Source organism: Pseudophryne corroboree, chromosome 2 (genome assembly GCF_028390025.1).
Source record: "Pseudophryne corroboree isolate aPseCor3 chromosome 2, aPseCor3.hap2, whole genome shotgun sequence".
In the NCBI taxonomy this organism is placed as follows: Eukaryota; Metazoa; Chordata; class Amphibia; order Anura; family Myobatrachidae; genus Pseudophryne; species Pseudophryne corroboree.
In genome coordinates this window covers 94416026-94441283 of record NC_086445.1, presented here as the reverse complement: position 1 = coordinate 94441283, position 25258 = coordinate 94416026, and positions in this window count along the sequence as shown.

Genomic DNA, 25258 nt, shown 5'->3' with positions numbered 1-25258 from the left:
GTCCGCACATTAGTATTTGCCAGTAGGAAAGCGGACAGAGACAAGGTAACCCCAGGGTATTTCTTTCAGTTACCATATAAGAAGTATTCATTCCTAGTAATGCCCCTAGTGAAGATGAGCTCGGAAATGTTTGTTGGACCATGTACAGACCCTTAATACGGGATGAGAAGGATTGAATGAATACTTCGCATGACCTAGAAGCTTGTTAAACTTTTTTTTTTTTTTTTGTCTCTTACAGTAATAGAAAACTCTCCATCTGGATAAGATCACTGGTAAACACTAATTCGGCAAATGGGAGGTGGCTGTCTCTGTGCAAATGGACGGGCTCAATAAGGCATTGAGTTTCAGGGTGCAGACTTCTTTGCAAAATTGGAAAGGGGTCATAGTAGCTAATCTTAGAGAGTGTGCTATTGAACATCACAAGAATAGTGCTAGGCGCAGAGAACAACAGGTGGAGAGGTTGAGGACGGTAAGTATACTGGCACATACAGGAAAGACCCATCAGTCCAAACCCCAGTTCCCTAATGGTCAATAATATGTTACACTTGTAGGAAGGAAGGGCATTTCTCTGACGTCCTAAGTGGATGCTGGGGACTCCGTCAGGACCATGGGGAATAGCGGCTCCGCAGGAGACAGGGCACAAAATTAAAAGTTTGACCACTAGGTGGTGTGCACTGGCTCCTCCCCCTATGACCCTCCTCCAAGCCTCAGTTAGATTTTTGTGCCCGGCCGAGAAGGGTGCAATCTAGGTGGCTCTCCTAAAGGGCTGCTTAGAATAAAAGTTTGTTAGGTTTTTTTATTTTCAGTGAGTCCTGCTGGCAACAGGCTCACTGCAACGCGGGACTAAGGGGAGAAGAAGCGAACTCACCTGCGTGCAGGATGGATTGGGCTTCTTAGGCTACTGGACATTAGCTCCAGAGGGACGATCACAGGTACAGCCTGGATGGGTCACCGGAGCCGCGCCGCCGGCCCCCTTACAGATGCTGAAGAGAGAAGAGGTCCAGAAATCGGCGGCTGAAGACTTCCCAGTCTTCTTAAGGTAGCGCACAGCACTGCAGCTGTGCGCCATTGCTCTCAGCACACTTCACACCGCGGTCACTGAGGGTGCAAGGCGCTGGGGGGGGCGCCCTGGGCAGCAATGAGATTACCTATACTGGCTAAAAATACATCACATATAGCCCCTGGGCTATATGGATGTATTTAACCCCTGCCAGGATTACAGAAAAAACCGGGAGAAGAGCCCGCCGAAAAGGGGGCGGGGCCTATCTCCTCAGCACACAGCGCCATTTTTCCCACACAGCTCCGCTGGTAGGAAGGCTCCCAAGCTCTCCCCTGCACTGCACTACAGAAACAGGGTAAAATCAGAGAGGGGAGGCACTTATTTGGCGATATTCATAATATTTAAGCTGCTATAAGGGGAACACACTTATTTAAGGTTGTCCCTATATATTTATAGCGCTTGGGTGTGTGCTGGCAAACTCTCCCTCTGTCTCCCCAAAGGGCTAGTGGGGTCCTGTCTTCTATCAGAGCATTCCCGGTGTGTCGGTACGTGTGTGTCGACATGTATGAGGACGATGTTGGTGTAGAGGCGGAGTAATTGCCTGTAGTGGTGATGTCACCCCCTAGGGAGTCGACACCGGAATGGATTGCTTTGTTTATGGAATTACGTGATAGTGTCAGCACGCTGCAAAAGTCGGTTGACGACATGAGACGGCCGGCAAACCAATTAGTACCTGTCCAGGCGTTACAGACACCGTCAGGGGCTTTAAAACGCCCATTACCTCAGTCGGTCGATACGGACACCGACACGGACACTGACTCCAGTGTCGACGGTGAAGAAGCAAACGTATTTTCCAGTAGGGCCACACGTTACATGATCACGGCAATGAAGGAGGCTTTGCATATTTCTGATACTGCAAGTACCACAAAAAGGGGTATTATGTGGGGTGTGAAAAAACTACCTGTAGTTTTTCCTGAATCAGATGAATTGAATGAAGTGTGTGATGAAGCGTGGGTTACCCCCGATAAAAAACTGCTAATTTCAAAGAAGTTATTGGCATTATACCCTTTCCCGCCAGAGGTTAGGGCGCGCTGGGAAACACCCCCTAGGGTAGATAAGGCGCTCACACGCTTATCAAAACAAGTGGCGTTACCGTCCCCAGAAACGGCCGCCCTCAAAGACCCAGCTGATAGGAGGCTGGAAAATACCCTAAAAAGTATATACACACATACTGGTGTTATACTGCGACCAGCTATCGCATCAGCATGGATGTGCAGTGCTGGGGTGGCTTGGTCGGAGTCACTGACTGAAAATATTGATACCCTGGATAGGGACAGTATTTTATTGACTATAGAGCATTTAAAGGATGCATTTCTTTATATGCGAGATGCACAGAGGGATATTTGCACTCTGGCATCAAGGGTAAGTGCGCTGTCCATCTCTGCCAGAAGAAGTTTATGGACGCGACAGTGGTCAGGTGATGCGGATTCCAAGCGGCATATGGAAGTATTGCCGTATAAAGGGGAGGAGTTATTTGGGGTCGGTCTATCGGACTTGGTGGCCACGGCAACAGCCGGAAAATCCACCTTTTTACCTCAGGTCACCTCCCAGCAGAAAAAGACACCGTCTTTTCAGCCGCAGCCCTTTCGTTCCCATAAGAACAAGCGGGCAAAAGGACATTCATATCTGCCCCGAGGCAAAGGAAAGGGTAAGAGACTGCAGCAAGCAGCTCCCTCTCAGGAGCAGAAGCCCTCCCCCGCTTCTGCAAAGTCCTCAGCATGACGCTGGGGCCTTACAAGCGGACTCAGGTGCGGTGGGGGGTCGCCTCAAGAATTTCAGCGCGCAGTGGGCTCACTCACAAGTGGACCCCTGGATCCTGCAGGTAGTATCTCAGGGTTACAGGTTGGAATTCGAGACGTCTCCCCCTCGCCGGTTCCTGAAGTCTGCTTTACCAACGTCTCCTTCCGACAGGGAGACGGTATTGGAAGCCATTCACAAGCTGTATTCTCAGCAGGTGATAGTCAAGGTACCCCTCCTACAACAAGGAAAGGGGTATTATTCCACGCTGTTTGTGGTACCGAAGCCGGACGGCTCGGTAAGATCTATTCTAAATCTGAAGTCTTTGAACATGTACATACAAAAGTTCAAGATGGAGTCACTCAGAGCAGTGATAGCGAATCTGGAAGAAGGGGACTTTATGGTGTCCTTGGACATCAAGGATGCTTACCTCCATGTCCCAATCTGCCCTTCACACCAAGGGTACCTCAGGTTCGTGGTACAAAACTGTCATTATCAGTTTCAGACGCTGCCGTTTGGATTGTCCACGGCACCCCGGGTCTTTACCAAGGTAATGGCCGAAATGATGATTCTTCTTCGAAGAAAAGGCGTATTAATTATCCCTTACTTGGACGATCTCATGATAAGGGCAAGATCCAGAGAACAGTTAGAGGCCGGGGTAGCACTAACCCAAGTAGTGCTGCAACAGCACGGGTGGATTCTAAATTTTCCAAAATCCCAGCTGAGCCCGACGACACGTCTGCTGTTCCTAGGGATGATTCTGGACACTGTTCAGAAAAAGGTGTTTCTTCCGGAGGAGAAAGCCAGGGAGTTATCCGAACTTGTCGGAAACCTCCTAAAACCAGGAAAAGTGTCTGTGCATCAATGCACAAGAGTCCTGGGAAAAATGGTGGCTTCTTACGAAGCGATTCCATTCGGCAGATTCCACGCACGAATTTTTCAGTGGGATCTGCTGGACAAATGGTCCGGATCGCATCTGCAGATGCATCAGCGGATAACCTTGTCTCCGAGGACAAGGGTGTCTCTTCTGTGGTGGTTGCAGAGTGCTCATCTGTTAGAGGGCCGCAGATTCGGCATACAGGACTGGGTCCTGGTGACCACGGATGCCAGTCTGAGAGGCTGGGGAGCAGTCACACAGGGAAGAAACTTCCAGGGCGTGTGGTCAAGCCTGGAGACGTCTCTTCACATAAATATACTGGAGCTAAGAGCGATCTACAATGCTCTAAGCCTGGCAAAACCTCTGCTTCAGGGTCAGCCGGTGTTGATCCAGTCGGACAACATCACGGCAGTCGCCCACGTAAACAGACAGGGCGGCACAAGAAGCAGGGGGGCAATGGCAGAAGCTGCGAGGATTCTTCGCTGGGCGGAAAATCATGTGATAGCACTGTCAGCAGTGTTCATTCCGGGAGTGGACAACTGGGAAGCAGACTTCCTCAGCAGACACGACCTCCACCCGGGAGAGTGGGGACTTCATCCAGAAGTTTTCCACATGCTTGCGATCCGTTGGGAAAAACCAATGGTGGACATGATGGCGTCCCGCCTCAACAAAAAACTGGACAGGTATTGCGCCAGGTCAAGAGATCCTCAGGCAATAGCTGTGGACGCCCTGGTAACACCATGGGTGTACCAATCAGTGTATGTGTTCCCTCCTCTGCCTCTCATACCCAAGGTACTGAGAATTATACGGCAAAGGGGAGTAAGAACGATACTCGTGGCTCCGGATTGGCCAAGAAGGACTTGGTACCCGGAACTTCAGGAGATGCTCACGGAAGATCCGTGGCCCCTACCCCTAAGAAGGGATCTGCTTCAGCAGGGACCTTGTCTATTCCAAGACTTACCGCGGCTGTGTTTGACGGCATGGCGGTTGAACGCCGGATCCTGAAGGAAAAAGGCATTCCGGAAGAAGTCATTCCTACCCTGATAAAGGCCAGGAAGGAAGTGACCGCACAGCATTATCACCGCATTTGGAGAAAATATGTTGCGTGGTGTGAGGCCAGGAGGGCCCCGACGGAGGAATTTCAACTGGGTCGATTCCTACATTTCCTGCAAACAGGATTGTCTATGGGCCTCAAATTGGGGTCCAGTAAGGTTCAAATTTCGGCCCTGTCGATCTTCTTCCAAAAAGAATTGGCTTCAGTTCCTGAAGTCAAAACTTTTGTCAAAGGAGTACTACATATACAGCCCCCGGTTGTGCCTCCAGTGGCACCGTGGGATCTCAATGTAGTTTTGGAATTCCTCAAATCCCATTGGTTTGAGCCACTTAAATCGGTGGATTTGAAATATCTTACATGGAAAGTGACCATGCTACTGGCCCTGGCTTCGGCCAGGAGAGTGTCAGAATTGGCGGCTTTATCGTACAAAAGCCCATATCTGATTTTCCATTCGGACAGGGCAGAACTGCGGACGCGTCCTCAGTTTCTCCCTAAGGTGGTATCAGCGTTTCACCTGAACCAACCTATTGTGGTGCCTGCGGCTTCTAGCGGCTTGGAGGACTCCAAGTTGTTGGACGTTGTCAGAGCCTTAAAAATATATATTTCAAGGACGGCTGGAGTCAGAAAGTCTGACTCGCTGTTTATACTGTATGCACCCAACAAGCTGGGTGCTCCTGCGTCTAAGCAGACGATTGCTCGTTGGATTTGTAGCACAATTCAACTTGCGCATTCTGCGGCAGGCCTGCCACAGCCAAAATCTGTAAATGCCCACTCCACAAGGAAGGTGGGCTCATCTTGGGCGGCTGCCCGAGGGGTCTCGGCATTACAACTCTGCCGAGCAGCTACGTGGTCAGGGGAGAGCACGTTTGTAAAATTCTACAAATTTGATACCCTGGCTAAGGAGGACCTGGAGTTCTCTCATTCGGTGCTGCAGAGTCATCCGCACTCTCCCGCCCGTTTGGGAGCTTTGGTATAATCCCCATGGTCCTGACGAAGTCCCCAGCATCCACTTAGGACGTCAGAGAAAATAAGAATTTACTTACCGATAATTCTATTTCTCGTAGTCCGTAGTGGATGCTGGGCGCCCATCCCAAGTGCGGATTGTCTGCAATACTTGTACATAGTTATTGTTACAAAAAAATCGGGTTATTATTGTTGGAAGCCATCTTTTCAGAGGCTCCTCTGTTATCATGCTGTTAACTGGGTTCAGATCACAAGTTGTACAGTGTGATTGGTGTGGCTGGTATGAGTCTTACCCGAGATTCAAAATCCTTCCTTATTGTGTACGCTCGTCCGGGCACAGTATCCTAACTGAGGCTTGGAGGAGGGTCATAGGGGGAGGAGCCAGTGCACACCACCTAGTGGTCAAACTTTTAATTTTGTGCCCTGTCTCCTGCGGAGCCGCTATTCCCCATGGTCCTGACGGAGTCCCCAGCATCCACTACGGACTACGAGAAATAGAATTATCGGTAAGTAAATTCTTATTTTTGCCAGAGATTGTAGGAGTAGTAGGACACATAGTCAATATGGATCCCCTAGACAGAAAACACAAGCCACATTATTAAACACATAGACGGGACCAAGGGACATATAGTAAGGAATCATAAGCCATATAGAAAACAATGCATGTCCATCACAGGTGGAGGAAATTATCTCACAGATACCGGGTTCCCTATGAACTTAGGATGGACAGGACACTGGATTGATGGCTGGGATACTCTCAATAGCGATACGACAAACACAGAAATGTTTTTTTAAGGGGAGTAGACCAAGTAGAGAATCACTTCCCCGTAGTGCCCAATCCAGTTGTCAAATTTTTATAAAATCTTCTTCACCTCTACAAACTCATCTGTCACCAACCTCTATTCTGTTTCTCTACAGTTTCCTCTTCATATTTTGCGTTCACACAGGGTGGTACAATACATGGACCCAAGTACAGTTCAAACTCCACATGCCTAGGTCCTTCAGAATTCTGCCCGAACCCAGTATATCTCAACAGCACGATAACACCAGTATTACTGCAGTGTGCCTTGTCAATCACAAAGGGTGGAGAATGGGAATACTGGTGAAGGGAAATTTTGTATAGACACTGATATGCCTGTTGGTGAATGGCAAACCTGACATTTTCTTTTTCATTTTCTTCTTTCTCTCCTCTAGAGATGTTTTTTTTTTTTTTTTTTGAGTTATGCTCATGGTACTCTACATTGCAAACACACGATAGTTAAATTAAGATAAAAAGATTTGTGTTCTTTACAGGAAAAGGCAGTCTGGAGGACAAAGGGGTATGGCCAGGAGTCCTCAGGACTGTGGGCAGGTGGACACGGTAAGCCAGTAGTCCCCAGAGCATACCTTCCAAGTCTAGCTGAGATGGCACACGGTCTGACTCATCTAGGCAAAGAGGGTATGTGCAGGCTGATGAGAGCCTACTGGTGTGCGCCAGGATTCTATTCTCATGCAGGTAAGAGAGCAATGACCTGTCTTGCTTGCTTGAGGAAGAATATTGGTAAAGCAATACCAACAGAGCCATCCCATATCCCTCCTGCAGACGGATCTTTTCAGGAAATACAAATCGACTTTGTACAGTTAACACCCTTTAGGAATTATTGTTATGTATTGGTGTGCACTGATGTTTTCTCAAACTGGGTAGAGGCATTTCCTGCCGCCACGGATGCTGCTGTGTTTACCGCAAAGAAAAATTGCGCAGAAATTTGTGTGTAGATAATGGTACCCCTAGAAGTAGAAGCAAAGCTTGAAATTGTACCATTGTGATCATAGATAGGGCCACTAGTATTATGTAGCTTCGGAACCACTCCCAGATCTTCACTCAACGAATCACCCTCTTCGAAATTTGTTTTTGTTTTGGTATTTGTGTCTTTTTGGTTGTTTTTGGAAGACAACCTCATGGCATGATTGATCCGCACAATGATCAGAGATGCACCAATGAGGTGACAGTACAGTACCTTATTGAGATGAGCCAGCATTTGAGAACTTGACAAAAGAACTTGAAACTGTTGATTGCTGGTATGCCAAATGCTAACTGTCTTGATTGTGAACCAAGAGACTGTGTGATTGTTCTTACGCTCAGGTTGCCTAATAGACAGGTGGGAAGGACCATACCAAGTTTTGTTGACAGCACTATCCCAGTGAAAGTAGCCGAGAGAGAGACTTGGGTCCACGATTCCCATTGCAGGCAAGTCGGTAGTCCGGACGGAACTCGTAAATGGAGTGAGATCGCAAAAGTATCACCAGAGACTCTGTTCCGTGAAGACTAAGAGGCGGCACTGTTGAACACTACCTGAGCATACTAAAGGATTGCAGAAAGACCAGTCATTGTAATTGATTTGTTATAAACAAGAGTTGTTTTGTTCTATTTCTCTTTTCTCTCTTTCCCGCTGACAAACATTTTTTTTAAGGATATTCTATTTTTGCGAGGTTTTTTTTATGAGGAGTCGAGTGTGGGACTGGAACTGGTTCAGGAGGAAGGAGTGATTTCCTTATAGGATCCCAGGATTAGCCGATCAGTTTGTTAAAGTCAGAGAAAAAAATCAAAGGTCTAGTAGTTATGAAGTTCAGAGGTAATCAGGAACAATCAGACAATGGCTATACACACATTCCAGATAAAGAGCTCATTAATATATGTGGAAGAAAGGTTTATGAGTGGCTCTCCCCGAACTCCGAAGGTTTATGTTATTTAGGAAGGACACTACTTATAACCCTTGTTCAATTACTAAACAGACCTAGCATACGTTCCAGAAATGGAAACAATGTTCAGAAAATGATAGGAATATGTAGATCATGAAAATTTTATATGTCACTGTCACGATTTGTGTCTTCTTCATCTACCCAGCAGAACCTCAATCGAATCCAAACATCAGTGTACAAAGACGTAGGTACATGTATGTGTGAAATGTTCATCGCAAATCAGACATTATAGGCCAAAGCACTGTCCCAGCATACTCTATAGGTTGAATGTTGTCCCACACCCAACCAGTGGTCCCGTGACCGCCGAGTGCATATAGAGGATGTCTCGTCCTCCGCCCTGTCTTCCCCGAATATAGACAAGTGTCTGATTTGCAAAATTAATACCTACTTGTGTCTAGGTCACCAATTATTGTATGAAATATTTTTTTCCTTATGTTAATAATTGATGGCAGTTATTGTTTGCTGCTAAAGGGTGGACTGTCGAAATCAAAAATATTACAAAAAAGAACATACAAACTACACACATATGAGTCGCTATACTTGCAAATACGCGCAGCGAGCACAGCAATATATGGTAACAAACGCATTTACACGGGCATGCCACAGAGATGGATTCGACACTTATTTCATGCAGTACATAATTATAATAATATCAAGCGCCAGACATCATGATGATTTAAAATTATATAATGAAGTAATGTCATGTATGTGTATTATTTGAACGAAACCAGATACACCTGTCATATTTACTATTAAAGCAACCAGATTAATGTGTAGATTCATTTGATACTTGTTATAAACTTGTAGGACATTGCAACAAATAATTATGATTAAATGTATGTAAGCTAAAATCACTTTTATTAGAACAATAGATATTCCAAACAGGTAGTGGACAGGAAGCTCAGGCCAGCCCTTTGGACATCCCCAAGGCTGAACCTGTTTAGCATATACAAAGAGACTAGTGACTCATCATGAATCTGTAAGTTCCCTCCCCCAACTAGATAACACATTGCTGATCACACAGGAGTAGTAGCTGTTTGGTGCCAGACGATGATGGAGTTCCAGCATGATTTTACAGAGAGAAAGAGAGTGATATGGAGAGACTTTTATACGAGAAAGATATGGTGATGTATTTGCTGTATATGCTGGCCTGTAACTGTATGTTTTAACTGCTTACTGTATGAGTTGTAACTATAGGTATACTGTACATTGTAATATATTGAATCCATATACTTTTAATAACAAATATATACATCAATGAGCTTTGGAACTCAGATAATGTGTGGGTGTATTGTTTTCTCTTATGGGATGCAGTGTTTTGCGATGTACAGCACACTTTTATCGTATATGGTAATAAGATGCGCCTGGCGTCTGCAATATATATTAGAGCGGACATTTTAAATATTTGTGAGAAAGCAATTTGGCATTCACAAAATCCATTTATGTTGCCAATGGTACGCTGCTCAGGCCCACAATTGCTTGCGCGTGAGTCGCGCTATTGAAAAATGGTCAGAAAGCGTGTCATCAGAAATTGACACGATGGATAAAGATGTGATACTCCTTAAGTTAGGGAATATCAAAGACGCTGCCGCATACATGCTAGAAGCGATGAAAGATATTGGACTCTTGAGTTCACAAGCCGCTACCATGGCAGTATCGGCTCGGCGGGCATTGTGGATTCGCCAGTGGAACGCGGATGCAGATTCTAAAAGAAATATGGAGGCTCTCCCATATAAAGGTGAGGCCTTATTTGGCGATGGACTGGATGCGTTAGTCTCGGCGGCTACCGCAGGTAAGTCAACATTTTTGCCCTCTGCGCCTGCACCAGCAAAAAAGACATATCACCCGCACATGCAGTCCTTTCGGCCCAATAAATACAAAAAAGCGAGAGGTTCCCTCCTTCTTTGCGGGTAGGGGAAAGGGAAAGAAGTCCACAGCAGCTTCAGGTTCCAAGGAGCAGCAGTCTACCCCTACTTCTGCCAAATCTTCAGCATGACGCTGGGGCTTCTTTGCGGGAGGCCGCTCGGGTGGGGGCACGTCTCAAATTGTTCAGCCAAGGTTGGATTCTGTCTGACCTGGATCCCTGGGTGTTGCAAATAGTGTCCCAGGGATACAAGCTGGAGTTTCAAGATGTTTCCCCATGCCGATTTTTCAAATCGACCTTGCCAGCTTCTCTTCCAGGAAGGGAAGCAGTAACAGCGGCAATCTAAAAATTATGTCAGGATCAGATCATAGTCCTGGTACCTTTGTCACAACAAGAGGAGGGGTTTTATTCAAGCCTTTTTTGTAGTTCTGAAGCCGGACTGCTCGGTCAGACCGATCCTAAACCTGAAAAATCTGAATCTCTACTTGAAACGATTCAAGTTCAAAATGGAATCACTGAGGGCAGTGATTTCCAGTCTGGAGGAGGGGGATTACATGGTGTCAGTAGATATAAAAGATGCTTACCTGCATGTTCCCATTTATCCTCCTCACCAGGCTTATCTGAGATTCGCCATTACCAATTCCAGACATTACCTTTCAGTCTCTCCACGGCGCCGAGGGTATTCACCAAGGTGATGGCGGAGATGATGGTTCTCCTGCGTCAAAAAAGAGTCAATATAATTCCTTATCTAGACGATCTCCTGATAAAGGCGAGATCCAGGGAGCAGTTGTTACAAAACATCACACTCTCCCTGTCAATACTCCAACAACACGGTTGGATCATAAATTATCCAAAGTCACAGTTGGAACTGACCACAAGATTGTCTTTTCTCGTGATGATTCTGGACACAGAAGTTCAGAGAGTATTTCTTCCAGTGGAAAAGGCTCTGGAAATCCAAAAAATGGTAAAACAGATGTTGAAACCATCGAGTGTGTCGATCCAAAAGTGCATTCGGTTGTTGGGGAGGCCATACAGTTTGGCAGGTTCCATGCCAGGGTATTCCAGTAAGACCTGTTGGACAAGTGGTCGGGATCCCACCTACACAGGCACGGGAAGATAATACTGTCGTCAAAAGCCAGGATTTCGCTCCTGTGGTGGCTACACAGTTCTCACCTACTAGAGGGACGCAGGTTTGGGATTCAGGACTGGCTCCTGGTAACCACGGATGCAAGTCTCCGAGGCTGGGGAGCTGTCACTCAGGGAGAAAGCTTCCAGGGAAAATGGTCAAGTCAGGAAGCCTGCCTTCACATAAACGTGCTGGAATTGAGAGTCATTTACAACGGCTTTCAACAAGCGGTACATCTTCAAGATCATCCTGTGCAGATCCAGTCGGACAGTGTAACAGCAGTCGCGTACATAAACAGGCAGGGCGGAACGAAAAGCAGAGCGGCAATGGTAGAGGTGACGAAGATCCTTCTCTGGGCAGAAAGACATGAAAAGGCTCTGTCGGCAATTTTCATTCCGGGAGTAGACAACTGGGAAGCAGATTTCCTTAGCAGACACGAGCTCCATCCAGGAGAGTGGGGCCTACACCAAGAAGTCTTCATAGAGGTGACAAGTCTTTGGGGAGTTCCTCAAGTAGACATGATGGCATCTCATCTCAACAAGAAGCTTCAGAAATATTGTTCCAGGTCGAGAGACCCTCAAGCCATAGCAGTGGATGCGCTGGTGACCCAGTGGGTGTTCCGGTCGGTGTATGTCTTCCCTCCACTTCCACTGATCCCAAAAGTACTCAGGATCATAAGAAGAACAAGAGTTCGAGCAATCTTCATTGCCCCAGACTGGCCAAGGAGGGCTTGGTACCCAGATCTTCAGGAGTTGCTCATAGAAGATCCTCGGCCTCTTCCTCTTCGCGAGGACCTGCTGCAGCAGGGGCCGTGCAAGTATCAAGACTTACCACGGCTACGTTTGACGGCATGGCTGTTGACCACCGGATCCTAGCCCGAAAGGATATTCCCAAGGAAGTCATCCCCACTCTTATTCAGGCCAGGAAAGGAGTAACGTCGAAAAATTACCACCGTATTTGGAGAACATATGTGTCTTGGTGTGGATCCAAGGAGGCACCTACGGAAGAGTTTGAGTTGGGACGTTTTCTCCATTTTCTGCAGGCTGGTGTGGAGCCGGGCCTACGATTGGGATCAATCAAGGTCCAGATTTCGGCCTTGTCAGTGTTCTTCCAAAAACAATTGGCCTCTCTTCCAGAGGTTCAGACCTTCGTGAAAGGGGTTCTGCACATCCAGCCTCCGTTTGTGCCTCCAGTGGCACCATGGGACCTTAACGTGGTGTTGCAGTTCCTTCAATCAGATTGGTTTGAGCCCTCTACAAGAGATAGAGTTGAAGTTTCTCACTTGGAAAGTGGTGATGCTTTTGGCATTGGCATCCGCGCGGCAGGTGTCTGTATTGGGGGCCTTGTCTCACAAGGGCCCTTACCTGATCTTCCATGAAGATAGGGCAGAGTTGAGGACTCGTCAACATTTTCTTCCGAAGGTGGTTTCATCTTTTCACATAAACCAACCTATTGTGATGCCAGTAGTTACTGACACGTTCACTGAGTCAAAGTCTCTAGATGTGGTTAGGGCTTTGAAGATTTATGTCGCTAAAACAGCTCGAATACGGAAAATAGAGTCTTTGTTTGCCCTGTATGCTCCCAACAAGATTGGGTGTCCTGCTTCCAAGCAGACTATTGCGCGTTGGATCAGAAGTACGATTCAGCACGCTCATACTACGGCTGGATTACCGTTACCGACGTCGGTGAAGGCCCATTCCACTAGGAAGGTGGGCTCATCCTGGCGACTGCCCGGGGGATCTCAGCATTGCAACTTTGCCAAGCAGCTACTTGGTCAGGGTCAAACGCATTTGCTAAATTCTACAAGTTTGACACCTTGGCCGATGAAGACCTCAAGTTCGGTCAATCGGTGCAACAGGGTCATCCGCACTCTCCCGCCCGTACTGGAGCTTTGGTATAGACCCCATGGTCTTGATGTCATCCCCAGCATCCTCTAGGACGTATGAGAAAATAGGATTTTGATACCTACCGGTAAATCCTTTTCTCCTAGTCCGTAGAGGATGCTGGGCGCCCGTCCCAGTGCGTACTTTACCTGCAGTTTAGTTATTAGAATTACACAAGTTGTGTTATCTTAGTTTTCAGCATGTTGCTGCAATTGGTTCAAGCCTGTTGGCGTGTGTTATGTTGAATGCCATGTGTGCGGCATGGTTGAGGGTGTGAGTTGGTAGATATCTCACCACTAGTTTAAGTAATTCTTTCCCTCGAAATGTCAATCTCCCTGGGCACAGTTCCTACAACTGAGGTCTGGAGGAGGGGCATAGAGGGAGGAGCCAGTTCACACCCAATGAAAAGTCTTTAGAGTGCCCATGTCTCCTGCGGATCCCGTCTATACCCCATGGTCTTGATGTCGTCCCCAGCATCCTCTACGGACTAGGAGAAAAGGATTTACCGGTAGGTATCAAAATCCTATTTTTGTTCGACTTGAACAATAGTGGGGATGTATGGAGATCGCCAATTCTGTGCAATCAGGGATTTAGTAGTAATTAAGATGTGTCCCATTATATATTTATTGTTATGTGAGAGGTCACCACGATATAGATGGAATAACACCAACACCGGGTTCGGGGTGATTGGAGTTTTTAAAACTGTGGAAATAAGAACAAAAACTAAAGACCATAGTGTATGTAGGGCAGGGCACTCCCAAAAGATATGGAAGAGTGAACCGATATTGCCACAGTTGCGCCAACAAAGGTTTAAGTGAGATGGGCAGAATTTATGGAGCAGAACTGGCGTGAGGTTTAAGCGAAGTAATAATTTTAAAAATTGTTCTGAATGAGAAATACATTTGGATAAGTGATAACACCTCTTGAAAATAGAATGCCAATCATCGTCCGTCAAGGATTCAGTAAAGTCACACACCCATTTCAATAAAGTAGGAAATTTGATAAATACTGAAGGCTCTATTAAAAGGGAATACCACCAGGAGATTCCACCTTCACTATCTACCCATTTCAATCTATCATAAATATATGTAAGGAAAGATGAGATCAAATGTGGGGTTAGAGTGATAATAAACAACCAATGTTTAAGATGAAGATATTTGAAAAAGTCCCCATGTGGGGGGCGTGGCTTCGGCGGACATGGAGCAGCACACAGGTTGTGTGTCTCTCCAGCTATATTATCCTGTCCTACCATCCTGTGTCCCCCCCTGGGCCTGCAGTCCACCCCAATACCTGCAGTACGGTGTGAGGATACCCCTGTGCCGCTCTGGGACCCGTCAGCCCGATATCCGCTGCAGCACAGTGTTTCTGGTGAGCGGGGCCCCCGGGCCTGCTGGAACACACGGGACGCCGCCATCCTGCTGCCCGCGCTGAGATCTGCACACGTCTCCCGTCTCGAGCACTGCTCATATCAAGTCCGCGGCTTCCCCTCTGCCGTCGCTGAGGACGCTGTGGCGGGCGTCTCTCCTACCTTGCTCCTGTCTCTGCTCGGGAGCGTCTGCGAGGGATCCCCTGCCGCGGCACCATCACGTGACCCGCTACCGCTCTCCCTGCTCGCTCCGGCGGCCCCAGCTCCTGCACGATCGCCCTGTGCTCTGCTGAGGAGGAGGTGTATGGTAAGGCTGGAGTTTACGAGTGCCTGTGCTCTCCCCATACTACTGCTGCCCTGCTGAGCTCTGCTCCACACTGGGACAGGGAGCAGTGTGACTGTGCTGTTAACCCTTGGAGGGCTTTGATGATGATGTTGCTCAATCTCAGCTGCACTGCACACATTTAATTTCATTTGATTGGATCCAGCTCTATGCTGCATGTGCCCCATATGCTGAGGGGGAGGGGAACAATACTTTTACATCCTGTTGCATCCATTCATTCTGTGCTGACAGAGGCTGACTCTTTTAATATCATACACGGTCACTGGACAGTTTTGATATACTATACTTACCCGCAGGCAGCAACTGGACAATTCTGATATACTACATCAAGTTACTCATTGGCCGTCCCTGGACAGTTCCTGATATACTATTTAATATACTTCTTGTTCCCTGCCGTCCGCTCGGCTATAATGGTCAAACCGCATCAGTCGGCTGCGGCGAAGCTAGAGAAGTTTGCCAGAAATCCGCCGACACGGTCCCAACAGGGGGGGAAGGTGCGGTCGACCTCGGCACCGCCTTCTCCATCGGCTAGCTCCTCATCTGTGGATGCCACCGATGCTGCTTTGCAAAAGGTGCTGGATGCGGTCACGGCCAGTGAAGCCCGCTTGGCCGACAGGATCGGTCAGGTCCAGGCGGACTTATCCATTATACACCAAGACCTTCAGCGGGTGCGAGAGAGGGTCGGTAAAGTTGAGACGCGCACCTCCACACTGGCAGACACTGTAACGCCTCTCGGTAGACGCACTTCTGCTTTGGAGTCTCAGATGATGGAGGTACATAAAAAGATGACGGATATGGAGGGGAGACTGCGGCGAAATAATGTCCGTTTCGTCGGACTCCCGGAGAAAGAAGAGGGTGCCTCCCCTGAAAAATTTCTTGAATGTTGGCTGTTGGATACGTTTGGAGTGGAGGAGTTCACCTCACACTTCGCGGTGGAACGCGCCCTTAGGGTCCCGATGCGCCCGTTACCTCCAGGGGCACCTCCCTGTACGTTTATTGCCAAACTCCTTCATTATCGGGATAAATATGTGATTCTGAGACTATCCCGCATCAAGGGTCCCCTTTAGTGGAACGGTTCCCCAGTATCAGTTTTTCCGGATTTTGCTGTCGACGTCCAGAAGGATAGAGCTCAGTTTGTCCCTGTGAAACGCAGGCTGCGGGAACTGAATATCCCCTATGCCATGCTCTTTCCGTCTAAACTGCGAGTGGTCTCGGATGGAGAAACAAAATTCTTCATGACCCCTCGTGGAGCATCAGTGTGGCTGGACGGACGCTTTCGGGCACGGCGGGCGTTAGCCGCTGATTGAACTTATGCATTTGATTTCTCTACTTGCAAGTATACTGTTTTTTTTATGCCTGCTATGTTATTGTTATATTGTCTTGGGAGGGATGTATAGTTGTTAGTGGTTATGTTTTTTTTATGATTCCCTGCGAGTTGTTATTTTGGCTATATAGACTCATTCCGACTCAGGGAGCGGTAGCCGCTGATTGCACTTATATATGTGATTTCCCAGCTAGTCAATACGCTACTGTTTGTGATGTGCTGCTATGTTGTTCACGTAGGGGCTTTCTATGGCCTTTATGGGCCTTCACTGGGAGAGGGTGGCTCTGTGGAGATGGGCGTTGTTAGATGTTGCCTCTATGTTGCTCTTGGGCCTTATGCTCTCGGTGTTCTCTCGGGTGTGGTTCGTTTTATCGACAGTATCTAGGTCGACAATGTTTAGGTCGACCACTATAGGTCGACAGTCACTAGGTCGACATGGATGGAAGGTCTACAGGGTTTCTAGGTCGACATGTGCTAGGTCGACAGGTCTAAAGGTCGACATGAGGTTTTTTATTTTTTTTGGTGTCGTTTTCTTCGTAGAGTGACCGGGATCCCAAATTAGTACACCGCGTCCCCTTGCATGGCTTGCTTCGCTCGCCATGCTTCGGGCATGGTGCCTTCGCTCCGCTCCTGCTTCGCTCGGCACACTTTACCGTTCCAATCGTAGTCCACGTGGATCGTTAAGTATGAAAAAATCCCCAAAAAAAAATGTGAAAAACTCATGTCGACCTTTAGACCTGTCGACCTAGCACATGTCGACCTAGAAACACTGTCGACCTTCCATCCATGTCGACCTAGTGACTGTCGACCTATAGTGGTCGACCTAAACATTGTCGATCTTCAGACCGGATCCCGTTCTCTCTGCCATACAGTTTTTAAGGGGTAAGCGATTATTTTGTTGGGGTGGGGGTGCTGGTCTGGGGGGGGATCGGTTTTGTTTTAAGTTTAGCTGGGGGATTCTCCTGTCTCAAGGTCATTATATTCTTGGCCCCCTTATTGGATATAGGAATTTAACCCTAGTTGGTATTGGTGGAGTATGTTACGGTGCTCTCTGCCTTAGTTGGGATTGTTAGTAGTTAGGGTGTTTCGTTGTTAGGGAACCAGGTATGCTGCTAGTTTTAGGTGGTATACGGGGTGGGGGTGGGGGTTACTTTAGACTGTTTGTATTGATAAGTTTTCATTTTTTGCTGTGCGATGTGTTTTTTTCCGCTGTGTCTATGTTGCAACTAACTGCAGGCTTATTTTCTTTGATGTTCACTGGTGGTGGCTGGCCGCGGGCGCTTTGCAATATTACAACGATGCCCTGCTATGGCGTTAGTTAAGTTTCTGTCGTGGAACGTGCGGGGGATCAATGACAAGATTAAGCGCTCCTTGATCCTTCGACAGATTAAGCTTTACGCTTTGGATATAATTTGCCTGATGGAAACCCACTTACTGGGTACTAAGATTATGTCCCTTAAAAAACCATGGGTGGGCTTGGCTTACCATTCTATGCATACTGCAGCGTCCCGGGGAGTGTCGATCCTAATCAGGAAGTCTGTTCCCTTTGCGCTTGATTCTGTGCAAACGGATCAATAGGGTAGATATGTATTTCTCAAGTGCAGAATTAACTCCGTCCCCCTGTTATTGCTGGCTGTGTATGTACCCCCTCCATACTCGCATGACGTCCTTAAAAAGGCATCTGCCTTTATGGCTGCTTCCCCTGACGTAGCCGTAATCTGTATGGGGAACTTCAACAACGTTTTAAATCGCGACTTGGATAGGTTGTCCGGGGCGTCCTCCAACCCACGGCCCAGGCATTCCTCATTTGCAGACACTGTGTCGGAGTTGGGTCTGATCGACCCCTGGAGATTGAAGAATCCTGATTTGAGGCAATACTCATGTTTCTCTAACGTCCTAGTGGATGCTGGGGACTCCGTAAGGACCATGGGGAATAGATGGGCTCCGCAGGAGACATGGGCACTTTAAGAAAGAATTTAGATTCTTATGTGCTCTGGCTCCTCCCTCTATGTCCCTCCTCCAGACCTCAGTTTGAATCTGTGCCCGGACGAGCTGGGTGCTGTTCAGTGAGCTCTCCTGAGCTTGCTATAAGAAAGTATTTTGTTAGGTTTTTTAATTTCAGGGAGCTCTGCTGGCAACAGACTCCCTGCATCGTGGGACAGAGGGGAGAGAAGCAGCCCTACTCTCTGAAGATAGGTCCTGCTTCTTAGGCTACCGGACACCATTAGCTCCAGAGGGATCGTACACAGGATCTTACCCTCGTCGTCCGATCCCAGAGCCGCGCCGCCGTCCCCCTCGCAGAGCCGGAAGACAGAAGCCGGGTGAGTATGAGAAGCAAAGAAGACTTCGAAATCTGTGGCAGAAGACTCCGTTCTTCACATGAGGTAACGCACAGCACTGCAGCTGTGCGCCATTGCTCCATACACACCTCACATACTCCGGTCACTGTAAGGGTGCAGGGCGCAGGGGGGGGCACCCTGGGCAGCATATGGACCTCTGTTGGCAAAAGTAAACATATATACAGTTGGGCACTGTATATATGTATGAGCCCCCGCCAAAAAGATATGTATTTTAGCGGGACAGAAGCCCGCCGTCGAAGGGGGCGGGGCTTCTTCCTCAGCACTCACCAGCGCCATTTTTTCTCCACAGCTCCGCTGAGAAGAAGCTCCCCAGGCTCTCCCCTGCAGATCACGGTAGAAAAAGGGTAAAAAGAGAGGGGGGGGGGGCACATAATTAGGCGCTAAAAACACAAATGCAGCAGCTACTGGGTTAACATTAAGTTACTGTGTTATTCCTGGGTTATATAGCGCTGGGGTGTGTGCTGGCATACTCTCTGTCTCACCAAAGGGCCTTGTGGGGGAACTGTCTTCAAAAAGGGCATTCCCTGTGTGTGTGGTGTGTCGGTACGCTTGTGTCGACATGTCTGATGAGGAAGGCTATGTGGAAGCAGAGCGGGAGCAAATGAATGTGGTGTCTCTGCCGACGGCACCGACACCTGATTGGATGGATATGTGGAAGGTTTTAAATGATAATGTTAATTCCTTACATAAAAGGTTGGAAAAAGCTGAAGCCTCAGGACAGTCAGGGTCCCAACCCATGCCTGATCCTATGTCGCAGAGGCCGACAGGGTCTCAGAAGCGCCCACTATCCCAAATTATTGACACGGATACCGACATGGATTCTGACTCCAGTGTCGATTACGATGATGCAAGGTTACAGCCAAAATTGGCTAAATACATCCATTATATGATTATAGCAATTAAGGATGTGTTGCACATCACAGAGGAAACCCCAGTCCCTGATAAGAGGGTTCATATGTATGGGGAAAAGAAGCCGGAGATAACCTTTCCCCCCTCACACGAGCTAAATGAGTTATGTGAAAAGGCTTGGGAATCTCCAGATAAAAAACTGCAGATTTCCAAAAGGATTCTTATGGCGTATCCTTTCCCGCCAACGGACAGGTTACGCTGGGAATCCTCCCCTAGGGTGGACAAAGCTTTGACACGCTTATCCAAGAAGGTAGCCCTGCCGTCACAGGATACGGCTACCCTCAAAGATGCTGCGGATAGAAAACAGGAGGGTACCCTGAAGTCCATTTATACACATTCAGGTACCTTACTGAGGCCGGCAATCGCATCGGCTTGGGTGTGTAGTGCTGTAGCAGCATGGACGGATACCTTATCTGAGGAACTTGATACCTTAGACAAGGATACTATATTAATGACCCTGGGGCATATTAAAGACGCTGTCCTTTATATAAGAGATGCTCAGAGAGACATTAGCCTACTAGGTTCTAGAATAAATGCTATGTCGATTTCTGCCAGAAGGGTCCTGTGGACTCGGCAATGGACAGGTGATGCCGACTCAAAAAGGCACATGGAGGTTTTACCTTACAAGGGTGAGGAATTGTTTGGGGAGGGTCTCTCGGACCTGGTCTCCACAGCTACGGCTGGAAAGTAAAATATTTTGCCATATGTTTCCTCACAGCCTAAGAAAGCACCGTATTACCAAATGCAGTCCTTTCGATCACAGAAAAACAAGAAAGTCCGAGGTGCATCCTTTCTTGCCAGGGGCAGAGGCAGAGGAAAGAAGCTGCACAACACAGCTAGTTCCCAGGAACAGAAGTCCTCCCCGGCTTCCACTAAATCCACCGCATGACGCTGGGGCTCCACAGGCGGAGCTAGGCCCGGTGGGGGCGCGTCTCCGAAATTTCAGCCACAAGTGGGCTCACTCCCAGTTGGATCCCTGGGCAATAGATATTGTGTCTCAGGGATACAAGCTGGAATTCGAAGAGATGCCCCCTCACCGATACCTCAAATCGGCCCTGCCAGCTTCCCCCTTAGAGAGGGAAATAGTGTTAACTGCAATTCACAAATTGTATCTTCAACAGGTGGTGGTCAAGGTTCCCCTCCTTCAACAAGGAAAGGGTTATTATTCGACCATGTTTGTAGTACCGAAACCGGACGGTTCGGTCAGACCCATATTGAATTTAAAATCCCTGAACATGTACCTGAAAAGGTTCCGGTTCAAGATGGAATCGCTGAGAGCGGTCATTGCAAGCCTGGAAGGGGGGGATTTTATGGTGTCTCTGGACATAAAGGATGCATACCTTCATGTCCCCATTTATCCACCTCTTCAGGCGTACCTCAGATTTGTGGTACAGGATTGTCATTACCAATTTCAGACGTTGCCGTTTGGTCTCTCCACGGCTCAGAGAATATTTACCAAGGTAATGGCGGAAATGATGGTGCTCCTGCGGAAGCAGGGGGTCACAATTATCCCATACTTGGACGATCTCCTCATAAAAGCGAGGTCAAGAGAGCAGTTGCTGATCAGCGTAGCACGTTCTCTGGAAGTGTTACGGCAACACGGCTGGATTCTAAATATTCCAAAGTCGCAGTTGGTTCCTACGACTCGTCTGCCTTTCCTGGGCATGATTCTGGACACAGACCAGAAAAGGGTTTATCTCCCGATAGAGAAAGCTCAGGAACTTATGACACTGGTCAGGGGCCTATTAAAACCAAAACAGGTGTCAGTGCATCACTGCACTCGAGTCCTGGGAAAGATGGTGGCATCATACGAGGCCATTCCCTTCGGCAGGTTCCATGCGAGGACCTTTCAATGGGACTTACTGGACAAATGGTCCGGATCACATCTTCAGATGCATCGGTTAATCACCCTATCCCCCAGGGCCAGGGTGTCTCTCCTGTGGTGGCTGCGGAGTGCTCACCTTCTCGAGGGCCGCAGATTCGGCATTCAGGACTGGGTCCTGGTAACCACGGATGCAAGCCTCCGAGGGTGGGGAGCAGTCACACAGGGAAGAAATTTCCAAGGTCTGTGGTCAAGTCAGGAGACTTGCCTTCACATCAACATCCTGGAACTAAGGGCCATATACAACGCCCTACGTCAAGCAGAGACCCTGCTTCCCGGTCAACCGGTTCTGATTCAGTCAGACAACATCACCGCTGTGGCTCATGTAAACCGACAAGGCGGCACAAGGAGCAGGGTGGCGATGGTGAAAGCTACCAGAATTCTTTGCTGGGCGGAAAATCACGTCAGTGCACTGTCAGCAGTGTTCATCCCGGGAGTGGACAACTGGGAAGCAGACTTCCTCAGCAGGCACGACCTCCACCCGGGGGAGTGGGGACTTCATCAAGAAGTCTTCGCACAGATTGCAAGTCGGTGGGAACTGCCACAGGTGGACATGATGGCATCCCGCCTCAACAAAAAACTACAGAGGTATTGCGCCAGGTCAAGGGACCCTCAGGCGATAGCTGTAGACGCCCTGGTAACACCGTGGGTGTTCCAGCGGGTCTATGTATTCCCTCCACTTCCTCTCATACCAAAGGTGTTGAGAATCGTAAGAAAAAGAGGAGTGAGAACAATACTCATTGTTCCGGATTGGCCAAGAAGGACTTGGTATCCAGATCTGCAAGAAATGCTCACGGAGGACCCGTGGCCTCTTCCTCTAAGATAGGACTTGTTGCAACAAGGGCCTTGTCTGTTCCAAGACTTACCGCGGCTGCGTTTGACGGCATGGCGGTTGAACGCCGTATCCTAGAGGAAAATGACATTCCGGATGAGGTCATTCCTACGCTGATAAAGGCTAGGAAGGACATGACGGCTCAACATTATCACAGTATTTGGCGAAAATTTGTTGCTTGGTGTGAGGCCAGGAATGCCCCTACGGAGGAATTCCAGCTGGGCCGTTTCCTTCACTTCCTACAGGCGGGAGTGACTTTGGACCTAAAATTGGGTTCCATTAAGGTCCAGATTTCGGCCCTATCCATTTTCTTTCAAAAAGAGCTGGCCTCTCTACCTGAAGTTCAGACGTTTGTGAAGGGAGTGCTGCATATTCAGCCCCCTTTTGTGGCCCCAGTGGCACATTGGGATCTTAACGTGGTGTTGAGTTTCCTGAAATCCCACTGGTTTGAACCATTCAAAACGGTGGAATTGAAATATCTCACGTGGAAGGTGGTCATGCTACTGGCCTTGGCTTCGGCTAGGCGTGTGTCAGAATTGGCGGCTTTGTCACATAAAAGCCCCTATCTGGTTTTCCATGCGGATAGAGCAGAGTTGCGGACCCGTCCATAATTCCTGCCAAAAGTGGTTTCATCTTTTCATATAAACCAACCTATTGTGGTGCCTGTGGCTACTACTGACTTGGAGGATTCAGAGTTGCTTGATGTGGTCAGGGCTTTGAAGGTTTATGTAGCCAGAACGGCTAGGGTCAGGAAAACAGAATCTTTGTTTATCCTGTATGCTTCCAACAAGCTTGGTGCTCCTGCTTTAAAGCAGACTATTGCTCGCTGGATCTGTAACACGATTCAGCAGGCTCATTCTGCGGCTGGATTGCCACTGCCAAAATCAGTTAAGGCCCATTCCACTAGGAAGGTGGGCTCTTCTTGGGCGGCTGCCCGAGGGGTCTCGGCATTACAGCTGTGCCGAGCGGCTACTTGGTCAGGTTCAAACACTTTTGCAAAGTTCTACAAGTTTGATACCCTGGCTGAGGAGGACCTTGTGTTTGCTCATTCGGTGCTGCAGAGTCATCCGCACTCTCCCGCCCGTTTGGGAGCTTTGGTATAATCCCCATGGTCCTTACGGAGTCCCCAGCATCCACTAGGACGTTAGAGAAAATAAGATTTTACTTACCGTTAAATCTATTTCTTGTAGTCCGTAGTGGATGCTGGGCGCCCGTCCCAAGTGCGGACTTCTTCTGCAATACTTGTATATAGTTATTGCTGCAATAAGGGCTATGTTATTGTTGCATCAGGGTTGCACTGATGTTCTGTTGTTGTTCATACTGTTGACTGGGTAAGTTTATCACAAGTTATACGGTGTGATTGGTGTGGCTGGTATGTATCTTGCCCTGGATTACCAAAATCCTTTCGTTGTACTGTCAGCTCTTCCGGGCACAGTTTCTCTAACTGAGGTCTGGAGGAGGGACATAGAGGGAAGAGCCAGAGCACACCAGAATCTAAATTCTTTCTTAAAGTGCCCATGTCTCCTGCGGAGCCCGTCTATTCCCCATGGTCCTTACGGAGTCCCCAGCATCCACTACGGACTACGAGAAATAGATTTACCGGTAGGTAAAATCTTATTTTTTCACGCTCTCATTCTTCCTTCTCTAGGATAGATTTGGCTCTTCTGTCCCGGGAGCTTTTGCCCAAAGTTCAAAATGTTAAATATGAGACTAGGGGTATCTCGGATCACTCCCCTATATCGTTACATATTGACTTAAACTGTCAGCGAGGCCAAGCAGTGTGGAAATTTAATCCCTTTTGGCTGACGCATATGGGCGAGGGATCTGATTTGGTGGCTAGCTGGTTAGAATTCTTTGTTATGCATGATGACACCTCGGATGTGTCTCTGCTATGGGACACTTTCAAGGCTTTCTTGAGAGGAACATTGATTAAGCGGGTAGGGAGTCTTAAATCCTCCTTTAGGAAACATGAGTCTGAATTGGAGGCCCGGGTGGTTGCTTCAGAGTTGACGTATGTGCGGGATGGCTTGGATGCCTCTAAGTTGGTGTGGCTTCATGCGCAGGGTGAATGGAAGGATTATCTGTGGGGGAAAACCCAGCACAGACTTCTCTTCTCCTTGCATGTCCAGTATGCTACTGGGGATAGACCAGGTTCTTATTTGGCCAATCTTGCAAGGGGTGATCGTTCCTCTCATACTGTAGTGGAGATTTTGGATTCAGCTGGGTCTATGCTGGACCGCACCCCCCAGATCGTGGCGGAATTTGTCTCATACTATCAGGCACTATATAGTTCTAAGTTGACCTGTTCCCCGCTGGAGCTGCGTGACTACTTGGATGGAGTCCACTTGCCCCGTATCTCCAGTGAGGCCAGGGCCCTTCTTGACGCTCCTTTGTCGACGGAGGAGATTGAGACTGTGATCTCTGCCTCCCCCGATGGTAAGGCCCCTGGCCTTGATGGCATCCCGTCAGAACTGTATAAGAAATATACAAAATTCTTTGCTCCTCAGTTGCTTGAGTTGTTCAATGCAATTTTTGCCCAAAATGCGCTTTCCCGTCTATGGCGGAGGCTTTGATTATAGTCATTCCCAAGCCAGATAAGGACCCCAGGAAGGTTGAATCCTACCGTCCTATTTCCCTGTTGCCCAAGGATATTAAAATCCTGGCCAAGGTTTTGGCTTCCAGACTTGGCCGGGTTATCTCCCAAATTATTCACCCTGACCAAACGGGCTTCATGCCTGGCAAGTCCACTGCTGTGAATTTGAGGCGCCTGTTTACTCATTTTCAGGTTTCTCGGGAGGAGGACCGCTCTGCCGTTATAGCCTCCTTAGATGTCGCAAAGGCCTTTGATTCGGTGGAGTGGGCCTTCCTCTGGGAGGCTATGAGTAGGTTTGGTGTGGGCCCCAACTTTATCAATTATGTTAAATTGTTATACTTTCAGC